The sequence below is a fragment of the Aplysia californica genome, unplaced genomic scaffold (genome assembly GCF_000002075.1).
Source record: "Aplysia californica isolate F4 #8 unplaced genomic scaffold, AplCal3.0 scaffold00205, whole genome shotgun sequence".
Classification (NCBI taxonomy): Eukaryota; Metazoa; Mollusca; class Gastropoda; order Aplysiida; family Aplysiidae; genus Aplysia; species Aplysia californica.
The window spans coordinates 521,415-531,745 of record NW_004797475.1 but is presented as its reverse complement, the minus strand read 5'-3'; the positions used below and the strand labels follow the sequence as shown (position 1 = coordinate 531,745).

The window sequence follows — 10,331 nt, the reverse complement described above, 5'->3', positions numbered from 1 at the left end:
AGAGAGAGTGGTTTGGTAGAGGGGTTGGTTATATCTTTTCATTGCCAGCATGTCATTATCTCAACACGATGTGCCGCGAGGTTCAACATGTTGATCACAGCGACCACAAAACTTCAGAGCTTTCGGGGATTTGTGGAGGAGTGAAAAAAAAGCGAATACGCTAATCGGAGTTACGAATCGAAAGAGGACAACGTGTTTACAACGTCAGAGGCGAGTGTCAGCTTGCATTTACTGCCAAATCATTATCAACCACAGTTTTTGACTAAAAGTTCATATGGGTCTTTTTGCTTTCGTCGCAGTTTATTTTGCGATAATATTATGTTTTTATTTTCTGATGTGCTAACTAACTACATGAGCAAATACTACTGGTGGGGACCCAGCTTGGTGTTATGTTCTTTTCGTTAAACTGTTTTTCTTTATGTGCGTACAATCTTTTTAATGCATGGAAAATTCCGTGCTAGTAACTGTCTAAGGGTGCTACTGGGTACACATAATGAGCAATTGCTGGTTAGCATTTCCTGAGATCAGTCTAGCAGATGTGGGCTTGTTTGGAGTTGGGTTGAAGAAGCTGAGAACACATTAACATGAACATAGAGTAGTACTCCTCGATTCATGACTGCTATTATTTTACTCTCCTATCCAGATAGTTTAGGCTATAGAATGCAAGGTGTTTTAAACTTCGTTGTTAGAACAGACATGAGCTGAATGACATAATTATGTACTCCAATAGACAGACGAGGAATATTGGAATGATGAAATCCCCCCCCCCTCCCTCCTTCCTTTTGAAGAGAATTCAGCTGAGGTATACAACATATAACGGTGAAGGGCTAAACCATTACACCAGAGAGGCCAGTTTAAACCCCGTCTGCTTACATTTTTTGTTTATCTCTTTTTTCAATTGTTGTTCATGAAAGAGAGAAGGGTGCACTTTATTCAGGTGTCAGCTGTCTCTTGTAAAATATGGTTCACACTTGTTCGGGTGATCAAACTGGGGGGAACAAGTATATCAAACGGAATTCGGCAAAGTCAGCCTTTGAGGGCATCGATTTGACTCACATCATCATCATCATCATCATCATCATCATCATCATCATCATCATCATCATCATCGTCATCATCGTCGTCATCATCATCATCATCATCATCATCATCATCATCATCATCATCATCATCATCATCATCATCGTCATCATCATCGTCATCATCATCGTCATCATCATCGTCATCATCATCATCATCATCATCATCATCATCATCATCATCATCATCATCATCATCATCATCATCATCATCATCATCATCATCATCATCATCATCATCATCAGACTACTACTGCTTCTGCTGCTGTTGCCACTACTACTGCTATTGCTACATTATTTATATTTATACTACTATACTACCAAAACTAGCTAGTTTTTGTTGCTACTACTACTACTACTACTACTACTACTACTACTACTACTACTACTACTACTACTACTACTACTACTACTACTACTACTACTACTACTACTACTACTACTACTACTACTAGCTGCTGCTGCTGCTGCTGCTGCTACTACTACAACTACTACAACTGCTGCTTCTACTACTACTACTACTACTACTACTACTACTACTACTACTACTACTACTACTACTACTACTACTACTACTACTACTACTACTACTACTACTACTACTACTGTTGCTGCTGCTGGTGCTGCTGCTGTTGCTGTTGCTGTTGCTACTACTACTACTACAACCCGGTATCTCACCATTGCCACACTTTCGACACATTAGTGCAAAAAACCAACACCCTCTACTTTGCCACCACAGCACTACCTCTAATAATATGTGTGTGTGTGTGTGTGTGTGTGTGTGTGTGTGTGTGTGTGTGTGTGTGTGTGTGTGTGTGTGTGTGTGTGTGTGTGTGTGTGTGTGTGTGTGTTAAAAGAATGTCGGGAGTGGGAGGTAGAGGATATCAAACAGAAGTAAGTGTTCCCTTTCGACTGATTGTTCTATAACCGTGTACCCTGGATTAACATCACTGGGTCTGATAAGGAAATGTTTCCCGCATGTTGGGGATACACACAAGTTAAATAGAAAACTAGTATTTTTTATATGAAAAGGAACATAATAATAATAATAATAATAATAATAATAATAATAATAATAATAATAATAATATAATATATTATTCCGAGAGTGACCCATGTCAGGTGTATTGCCAGGTTTTAACGAGCAAATCATACTAGCCTAGGTCACGAATGGAATACATTGTCTACGCATCGGATGAAAAAAAATCATAGTTTAATTTTTTAGACCGTACCGTAGGCTATGGGCTGGCTTAGATTTGATAAACTCATAGCAGAGTCATTACAGCCGTCGAAAGAGGCCATCAGTGATGAAACAACCCCATTTTTGGCAATTTCATTGGTAATCTGATAAGAAAGAATTTTAATAATAATAATAGAGAATAATAGATAGCATTTGTATAGCGCATATCCCCGCTCAACAGCAGGCTCTATGCGCTTTACACTATATTATTACCCCAGCAGACCATAGAACACTCCGAAACATTCTCAGCTTCCCGGGAAGCATACAGTGCAAGCAGCCGATCAAGCGCTCAAACACTAACAAACTGACAAGATCTTTCGCTGTCTATAGCCGGGTACCCATTCCCACCTGGGTGAAGTGAGGAAAATACGTGTAAAGTGCCTTTCCCAAGGACACAACATCGGGCCCCTGACGGGATTCGAACCCACGACCTTACGGTTGCGAGTCCGAGAGCCTAACCACTAGGCCACCGACGCCAATTTTCAGTAAACATTACATGGTATGTAAAGAAATCTGTTATTATTATAATTGTGGATTCCAAACTTGGTATACTTAAAACGTTCTCGTTAAAAACAAAAAATTTCATGTAGTTGAATCTTTGAATCTTAGGTTAGTATACATCTATCTTATATAGAAGTCAAGATATTATCGGTTGAAGAAGATTGAGAGTCATATGGTATAATACGTAAGATTACTGAGAAAAAGGCACCTAAAATAAGGTAATTTCCATACAGTGACAGTCCCTGGAAACAGAGAAGTTAGGTTTTTCATGCATCTGAACAACGCCTTTCAGTAAAATCCACATAGGATTGTGTTTTTGAATTGACTTAAAAGGCGCTGAAGAAAAAATATATAAATCGATAATATTTGCCCAACGAGGGTGTAAACCGCCGGTTTCTTCTATTCCATTATTTGGACGAGAGCCTGGTTTTGCCACGATGACTCACAAATGAATTCGACCGTTAGTGTGCACTGGGTTAAAGGGTTCGATGTTACCTCGCGCACTAAAGGTTAATATATTTTCATGTAAATGTTAATGAAAAGAAAAGACTGCGTGTGTGTTTAATTTACTTGAGGTGATATAAGTATTTAGCTCACAATCCACAGATAATGGAAAACTATCTATGGTATAAGACATACTCATTTGTAATTACTTTAAATATCAGTCATATGTTATGCAGATTTGTACGAAACGTTATCCAATTGTAAGCGGGTACTGTCGTTACAATCAAGAGCATCCAACTCTTCGTCTGGGTTCCCTTGTTTTTGTTTTGTTTTGTTGTTGATGTTGTATTTTTGTTTTTTTGTTTTTTTCGGGAGGGGGGATTTGTTTGGGGGAGGGGATAGGAATCATCAGTAACCCTTAACAATTAAAATGGTTCAGATGTCATGAAAAGCTACTAGATAGCATGAAAAGCTATTAAGCATGACCCTTACATGCGTGTTGAACTCCCCCCCCCCCCCCCCCCTATACCTTTGAACTTTCATGAATATCACGTCTCCATACATTTGTTTCGGTTTCGTAGTACTAACTGAACGCAGGTTAGTAACTAAATATCAGGGTATGTTATTCCCTTGGTGACATTATGCTCCTTGAAATAGCTGCACTTCGTCTTCCTCACATCTTGCTTCATATAGCCCTATACATATTATACACTCCCAGGTGGAGGTCTTTTCTCACCATGTTTGAGTGGCTTTATATAGTAACATTGGAAGTTCTTTCTTTTTTTCTCCCAAGTGTTCTTTCCGAGGATCATTTTTCCCTTTTATCTGATTCTGCACACTGAATTCCCGTTATTGTGGTGATGTATTTCTGTTTTCTCAAGCCCAAAACCCAATTATTCATCTAGTCGGTCATATTAAAATGTGGACCGGTTGTATTATGTAACATATCCTTAGAAAGAGGGGGGGGGGCTTTAAAATCTGCCCCATCAATTAAATGGAAGTCATCCCCTATGTGGTCAGGGGAAGGGCTATATCAAGAAGAAAAACAAGAGGAAGAACGAAAAATACAAGAACAAAAATACGGAAAAGAATGAACACAACAAGAACAAGAACAAGAACAATAATAATAACAACTGATTGCTTCTACATAGACCATAATATAATGATTTGTGAAAGTAGAGTCTATGAGATGTCGGGGGTTTACAAGCCCCTATTCTGTAAATAAAAAACTGCAAATCAGTGGAAGATTATTAGACAAAAAAAGGTGTTTTTAGTTCAGTTTTAGTAGAGGTTTTACGCCGCCCGCAACTGCATAAGGTCATATGCGCGCCAGAAGATTAGAGGTGCTACAAGAGAGTAACATTTATAACAAACATAAAAAAAAGACGGGTAGATAAGGACGATAGGTGAAAAAAAATAGGTTTTTTAAAGTCAAATAAGGTTAGCAAAAATGAAACATGTATTATTTAGCATTGATGTTGATAAATCCAAGCCTTCTCTCTTCAAGCACTTGCAGCATAGTGGGAGTTATCGTTGTATTGTGTGTCAAATTACCTGCAAAGTATGCACAATCTAAAATCAAATAGGAAACCTGCTGGCTTGTGATAGTCTAATGATGGATCCTCTTTTGAGAAATAAATACCCAATGTGGGCTATAACAATTTCGCTCTGTGGGCCGGGGTTTGCATGCTATTATTATTATTATTATGTATTTTGATATTACTTATTACAATTTCTATTTTTAGAAAAGCGGGGTTTTAATTATTAACCCTTAATGATTGAAAGACAGGGATCAAAGTAAAGGGAAGATTTATGTGTTATCCCCACGTATGTGTTAGAGAGATCAAGGTTTTGCTGGCATGAATGAGACTTAATAATGGCAGGGTGAGGGGCGCAAGAGGATGATACGTGGTCAAAGCCGGACTGACTGTAGAGAAGAAAAGACTGGAAAAGGGGGGGGGGGAGTATTTATACATAATTTCTTGTTTGTGTACGAGGTGCATCACACAATGAAGTTTCCCCTTCACTGTAATTTGAAAACGGTAGGCTACCGCCTAGAACGCTGGAATGTTGTGGTGTCATAGACGAACATAATATTATGTTTTGTTCTGTGCCAAACATTGTTGTAATCATCCCAATTTGATTTGAGCTATGACGCAAAGTGCACATAGATTCCACCTCAGATCAAGGTAAATAAAAAATTGGCCTTAACATTGGTCTAGTTCAATTAAATCGTTTTTACCCTACTGTATTTTCTTTTTTTTTTTTTTTTTTTTTACAAATGTCTGAGTTAAATTGTTTGTGGACATTATATTATTATAGAAAACAAAAGCATGTTAGACGTCACTGGTTTGGGTTTAGCGGCCATAGGTTCATGTAGGCACTGAGACGACTTACATTACCAAGCACCCGAGTCCACCCTTCGCCTATAAATACGATAGCGTTCATGTTTACAGGACCCAAAACGATCTCGAGTTGAAGTGGTGACCTTTGAGTTTCACACAAACTGCAATTCTGTGATTGGGAGCCTGAAAGCTAGACAAAAGCCAGATGTGAATCCTATCCATCATTTCCCCAAAATGGTCACGCATCCACCCGCATCTCTTTGCCGGCCGTCCGTGACTTAACCGGAGATGAGCTTCCCCAAAACCTGAATCGCCATTACGGTGTAATATGAAAATTGTCACCAGAGTCAAAATAATGGCGGTGTTAATTCGCCTTCTGACCTTCTGAGCCTTCGAGTCTGCTGTGACTCGGTGTGCAAATACTGACGACTTGACTGCAAACGTGGGAGCTGGTGTTTCTGCTCGCAAAGGGTTTGTCAGCGGACGACACTACCGGCATTTCTCGCCGAAAATTACGGATAATTGCGGAAATCTGTCATTGTCTCCTGCCGTTTTTTGCCCTCATTACCCCTGCTCCCTCGCAGAGCAAGATCACGTGGTCTTGCTCACCAAAGCTGCCAGACTTGTAGAAATACGCGTGGGAAATTGCCGACCTTTTCTCTGAGTGAGTTGTGCACACAGAGAGATGAATGAGCTAAAAGGGTGTACTATCATTATGTGTTTTCGAGAGAGTTCAAAACACTGTTTTAGTGACTTTACAGTTTATGTTATTTTTGTATTATTTTGTTTTTCAAACCTTGAAGGATCAACAAGATATATCAAGCGATGGAAATGCCGGTACAAGTATCATTACACCCCATATCCCGTTGCTTGTTTTTACATACCATTGATATCTTCTATGAGAGTACAGTGGGGATGTGCGTTATACAAATGCTATTATTACTATCATTATTATTTTATCATTATTATATGGAAGTCAGTAATGATGTGGACATATTTCTCTATCTTGCATTTATACAATGCTGATAGTATTATGAATTCTGTTTAATTAAATGTACCTCAGCTTCTGATACTTCAAAAAATTGAAAAGCAAAATTCCATAGAACCATTATGGATCACACAAAGCCTGTGATGAAATATCTTATAGTTATACTTCAACTTCAGTACACTGCACACTTAAAGGTTCTTGACAATATATGAGTACAGATATGTTTGTGATTAATCAGTGCCGAACGTCGTGCCTTTGCCAAATTCAAATCCTAACTACCATTTGTAATTAGTGCAGGCTATAGTAACAGTTGTCATTAGGGTCTTGACATGGGGGGAAGTTACAACACTATTCAAAAGTTAATCCTGAACTGTTATTCGCGTGGTGCGCTTATTTCATGAAAAATACGGATATCACTTGTGTTCACAAAAGTATCGTTTGTTTAACATATGCGAGTAGATTGTCCACTCAAGAAAACTGTGTCAGAACTGAAATTTCAGTTTTTGTTTTGCAAAGCTTTTGGGACAATTTGAATAAATTAATAATGATACGATTCATAACATTTTTTCTGGCATTTTTATTCCTGTAAATAAAAAAGAGCAGCGATAATGTATTGTCGACTGATCCACTATGGTTGGATTTGGTTGGTGCTGTCTGTGTCTTATAGGGGGGCGGGGGGAATCGCCGTCAAGTTAGTAACCAGTACATAATATAATATGTGCCATGCTTACTTACGCATAATGAAGTTGTGTAGCTGTAATTCATGTCGACGTGTCCTGTTGCTGTGTTCATAAGGTAAGGACAACTGCTGCATTCCCACGATCCGTTACTCACCCAGGGGTCCTGCTGTCAGAGAGAGTGACCTCCCATTACGTGAGCTCAGTGTGTCGGTGTATGGCCGGAAGGAATAAATTGCGTAGAAATTAATTGACCTATTCGCAGGATCAGCAAGAGCGCATTTATTATTTTTTGGAATTATATTGGCATGGAAGCATATAGTATGGGAATGGTGTGAGTTTTTTTAAAGCAAAAACAAAAACAAAAACCGCCTGATGGAGCAAACATAAGTGATTTTCCTTACAGAGAAAGTGCGAAGCTGGCATATGGCCTTGCAAAGAGCGAAACAGGAAACCAGGTCAGACTGTATTGCGAATTGAGATACAATTATACTTATCTTTATTAAGACCTTGATTTTATTCCAAATTGCTCTTGGTTACTTCTTTGTTTTGTTTAAAACTTTTTAGACATCTGGGGGTATTCAGTAGGAAGGAATAGAGTATTATTATTATTAATAATCACCTGAAAAGTTTTATAAATATATATTATTATCCCAGCAGACCCCCTAGAACGCCCAGATCAGAGACGTTCTCGGCTTCCTGGGAAGCATGCTGTGTTAGCCGGTTAAGCGGAGACCTCAAACGCCAATAAACTGACAGGATCGTTCGCTGCCTATAACAGAATGGATACCCATTCCTACCTGGGCGAAGTGAGAAAAATTCGAGTAAAGTGCCTTCACCAAGCAAGGTACACTGCGCCAGTCTCATAACAGTGTTCAAACCCATAACCCTTTGGTTACGAGCCCGACAGCCTGACACTAGACTACCGACGCTACAATAAAGCACTTGACAAGCACAGAGACATACTAAACACCAAAGGATGTAGAAGGGGGAGGCCCCGTAGTTATAATAATAATACCATCACCTTGTAAATAAGAATTTTGTGTATGAATCAAATGTTTTCTCGCTCAAAAACGGAAAAATAACCCCATTCCCCTCCTCTCAACCTCTGACACCCCCACAAGCCACCCCACCACGCCCCACACCACTCCAACTCACCCCAGTCCAACCAACCCCTTTCCCCTAGAGTTTCCTTCGGGGTCACCGAACGACATGCTGCTGTGAGCTACCGACTGTCATTTTCCAGAGGTCAAAGGCTGGACGTTTGTTGGTCATCGGTCATTGTAATGCCAGCAAACTGTCTCCACTCACCCGCAGGACCATGCACAGTCAGTTGGTCAGCTACTTAATTGCCTTTTCAGTGTCATGAGTAACGAGTATGATGAAGATTTATAGGAAACGCAATTTTGTGACCAAGCCAGTATAAACAGAATACTATGCTATGAATGTGTTGCATGCCAGTGCGAGCCTCCGCTTGGCGATGCGTTCAGCGCAGAGAAGCTTTCACCTCGATATTCAGAGGTCTTGTACTCCATAGCCCTAACAAAATATAGTTCTTTCTCACATCGCACCTATATTGCCTTATAAAAATTGGTTCAGTCTTATTGGGGTTTGACTATAATACATAGCAATAATTGTTGTAAAGCGCATAGAGCATGCTTTGCAGCACGGACATCCGCTATGTTCATGTAAATGCAATTTGTAGTAGTAGTAGTAGTAGTAGTAGTAGTAGTAGTAGTAGTAGTAGTAGTAGTAATTGTACTAGTAGCACATGTAGTAGTTAGTAATTGTACTAGTAGTACATGTAGTAGTAGTAGCAGTAGCAGTAGCAGTAGCAGCAGCAGCAGCCAAAATATTTGATATCACACCACAACTGTTTTGGGTGTGTTTCGTTTTTTGACTAAGCCAAAATCAAAGGCGAATTCAAAATAACAAAAGGTCCAAAGGTAATCATGTGTCGAAATATACGAATGAGAGTGCATTTCAAACATTGATTTTTTTCGGCTAAAAGACAATCTGCCGATTTAAAAAGATTATAGCCTAATTGGGCTAAAATAAAAAAGCGCTTGAAAAGGTATTAGATCTAGATCTAGTGAGTCTGCTTTTCTTTCAGACAATCAGCAGTAATAACCTTAGAATGAAACAAATGGCTTATAGCCATTTCCACCGTAATAATTCGTTATCCCTCAAGTCGAGAATGCACCCGAATGTTGACCGTGGGTCAATGCAACGCGTGCGCCCTCGCGCTCCCTGGTCAGCGGATCAAACGAACCACGTGACGTCAGCACGTTTCTAAGGGGCACAACTGCGTGCTGCCGAAACATTATGAATGGATGATTGTTTCCTCTGTCATTAACTTCTGCCGGTCATCAAGCATTAAATCTGACTTTGGAACTGACTCATTAAGGTTAACGTGGCAGCGTTAGGGTACACAGTTGTACGTTAATTCTTTTCTGGAGGCCAGTCACCTGCCTTGAAGAATATTTTCGGTGGAGGCTTAAGTTGGAGGGGGGAAGGGGTGTCACAAGACATCCTGTGAGGAAGAATCGTTGAAAGGTTTGTTCCCCCCTCCCCCCACACACACGCACACCATGCTTTGACCCTCCTATTCCTATGGGCTCCTGACTCTTTCTACAACCTCTCTATTGCTATTCCTTGGCTCCTTCTTACTGTTGTCTTTCAGCCACACTCCTGATTTAAGGGTAGGTAATATCTAACACATAGCCTTCTCGGATAAGAGCGAAAAATCTCGGAGGTCCCCTGTGTAAGCTGCTCATGTTCAAGATCCTTTGGTGGTCCAAAATCGATTAGAGTAGATTTAAGCCGCCACCCGATCAAATTCAAAATCAATTCCTACGAAACTAAAAATGTTTAATGTGTCCCGCGTGCTCATTTGACCTTATTATGAAGTTGCGAGAGCCGTAAAACACTACCTTAAAAAAAACCCCAAAAAACAATAAACGATTTGTGATTAAACGAGTATGAATGAGTGGGCAACCATGCTTTTCCCCATATGTTATTCTCTCTCTCTCTCTCTCTCTCTCTCTCTCTCTCTCT

General features: G+C 39.8%; 1 long non-coding RNA gene across 1 annotated transcript in view; it reads right to left on the bottom strand.

The window, feature by feature from the left end:
• The window catches only part of LOC106011882, a 9,111-nt gene extending 788 nt beyond the window's left edge, over nt 1–8,323 (bottom strand). The window contains exons 1-2 of the long non-coding RNA XR_001184883.2: nt 7,333–8,323; nt 2,312–2,423 (exon numbers count right to left, since the gene is read on the bottom strand). This is a non-coding gene — a long non-coding RNA (uncharacterized LOC106011882). The remainder of the gene's footprint in view (nt 1–2,311; nt 2,424–7,332) is intronic.
• Nucleotides 8,324–10,331: the final 2,008 nt, after the last annotated feature.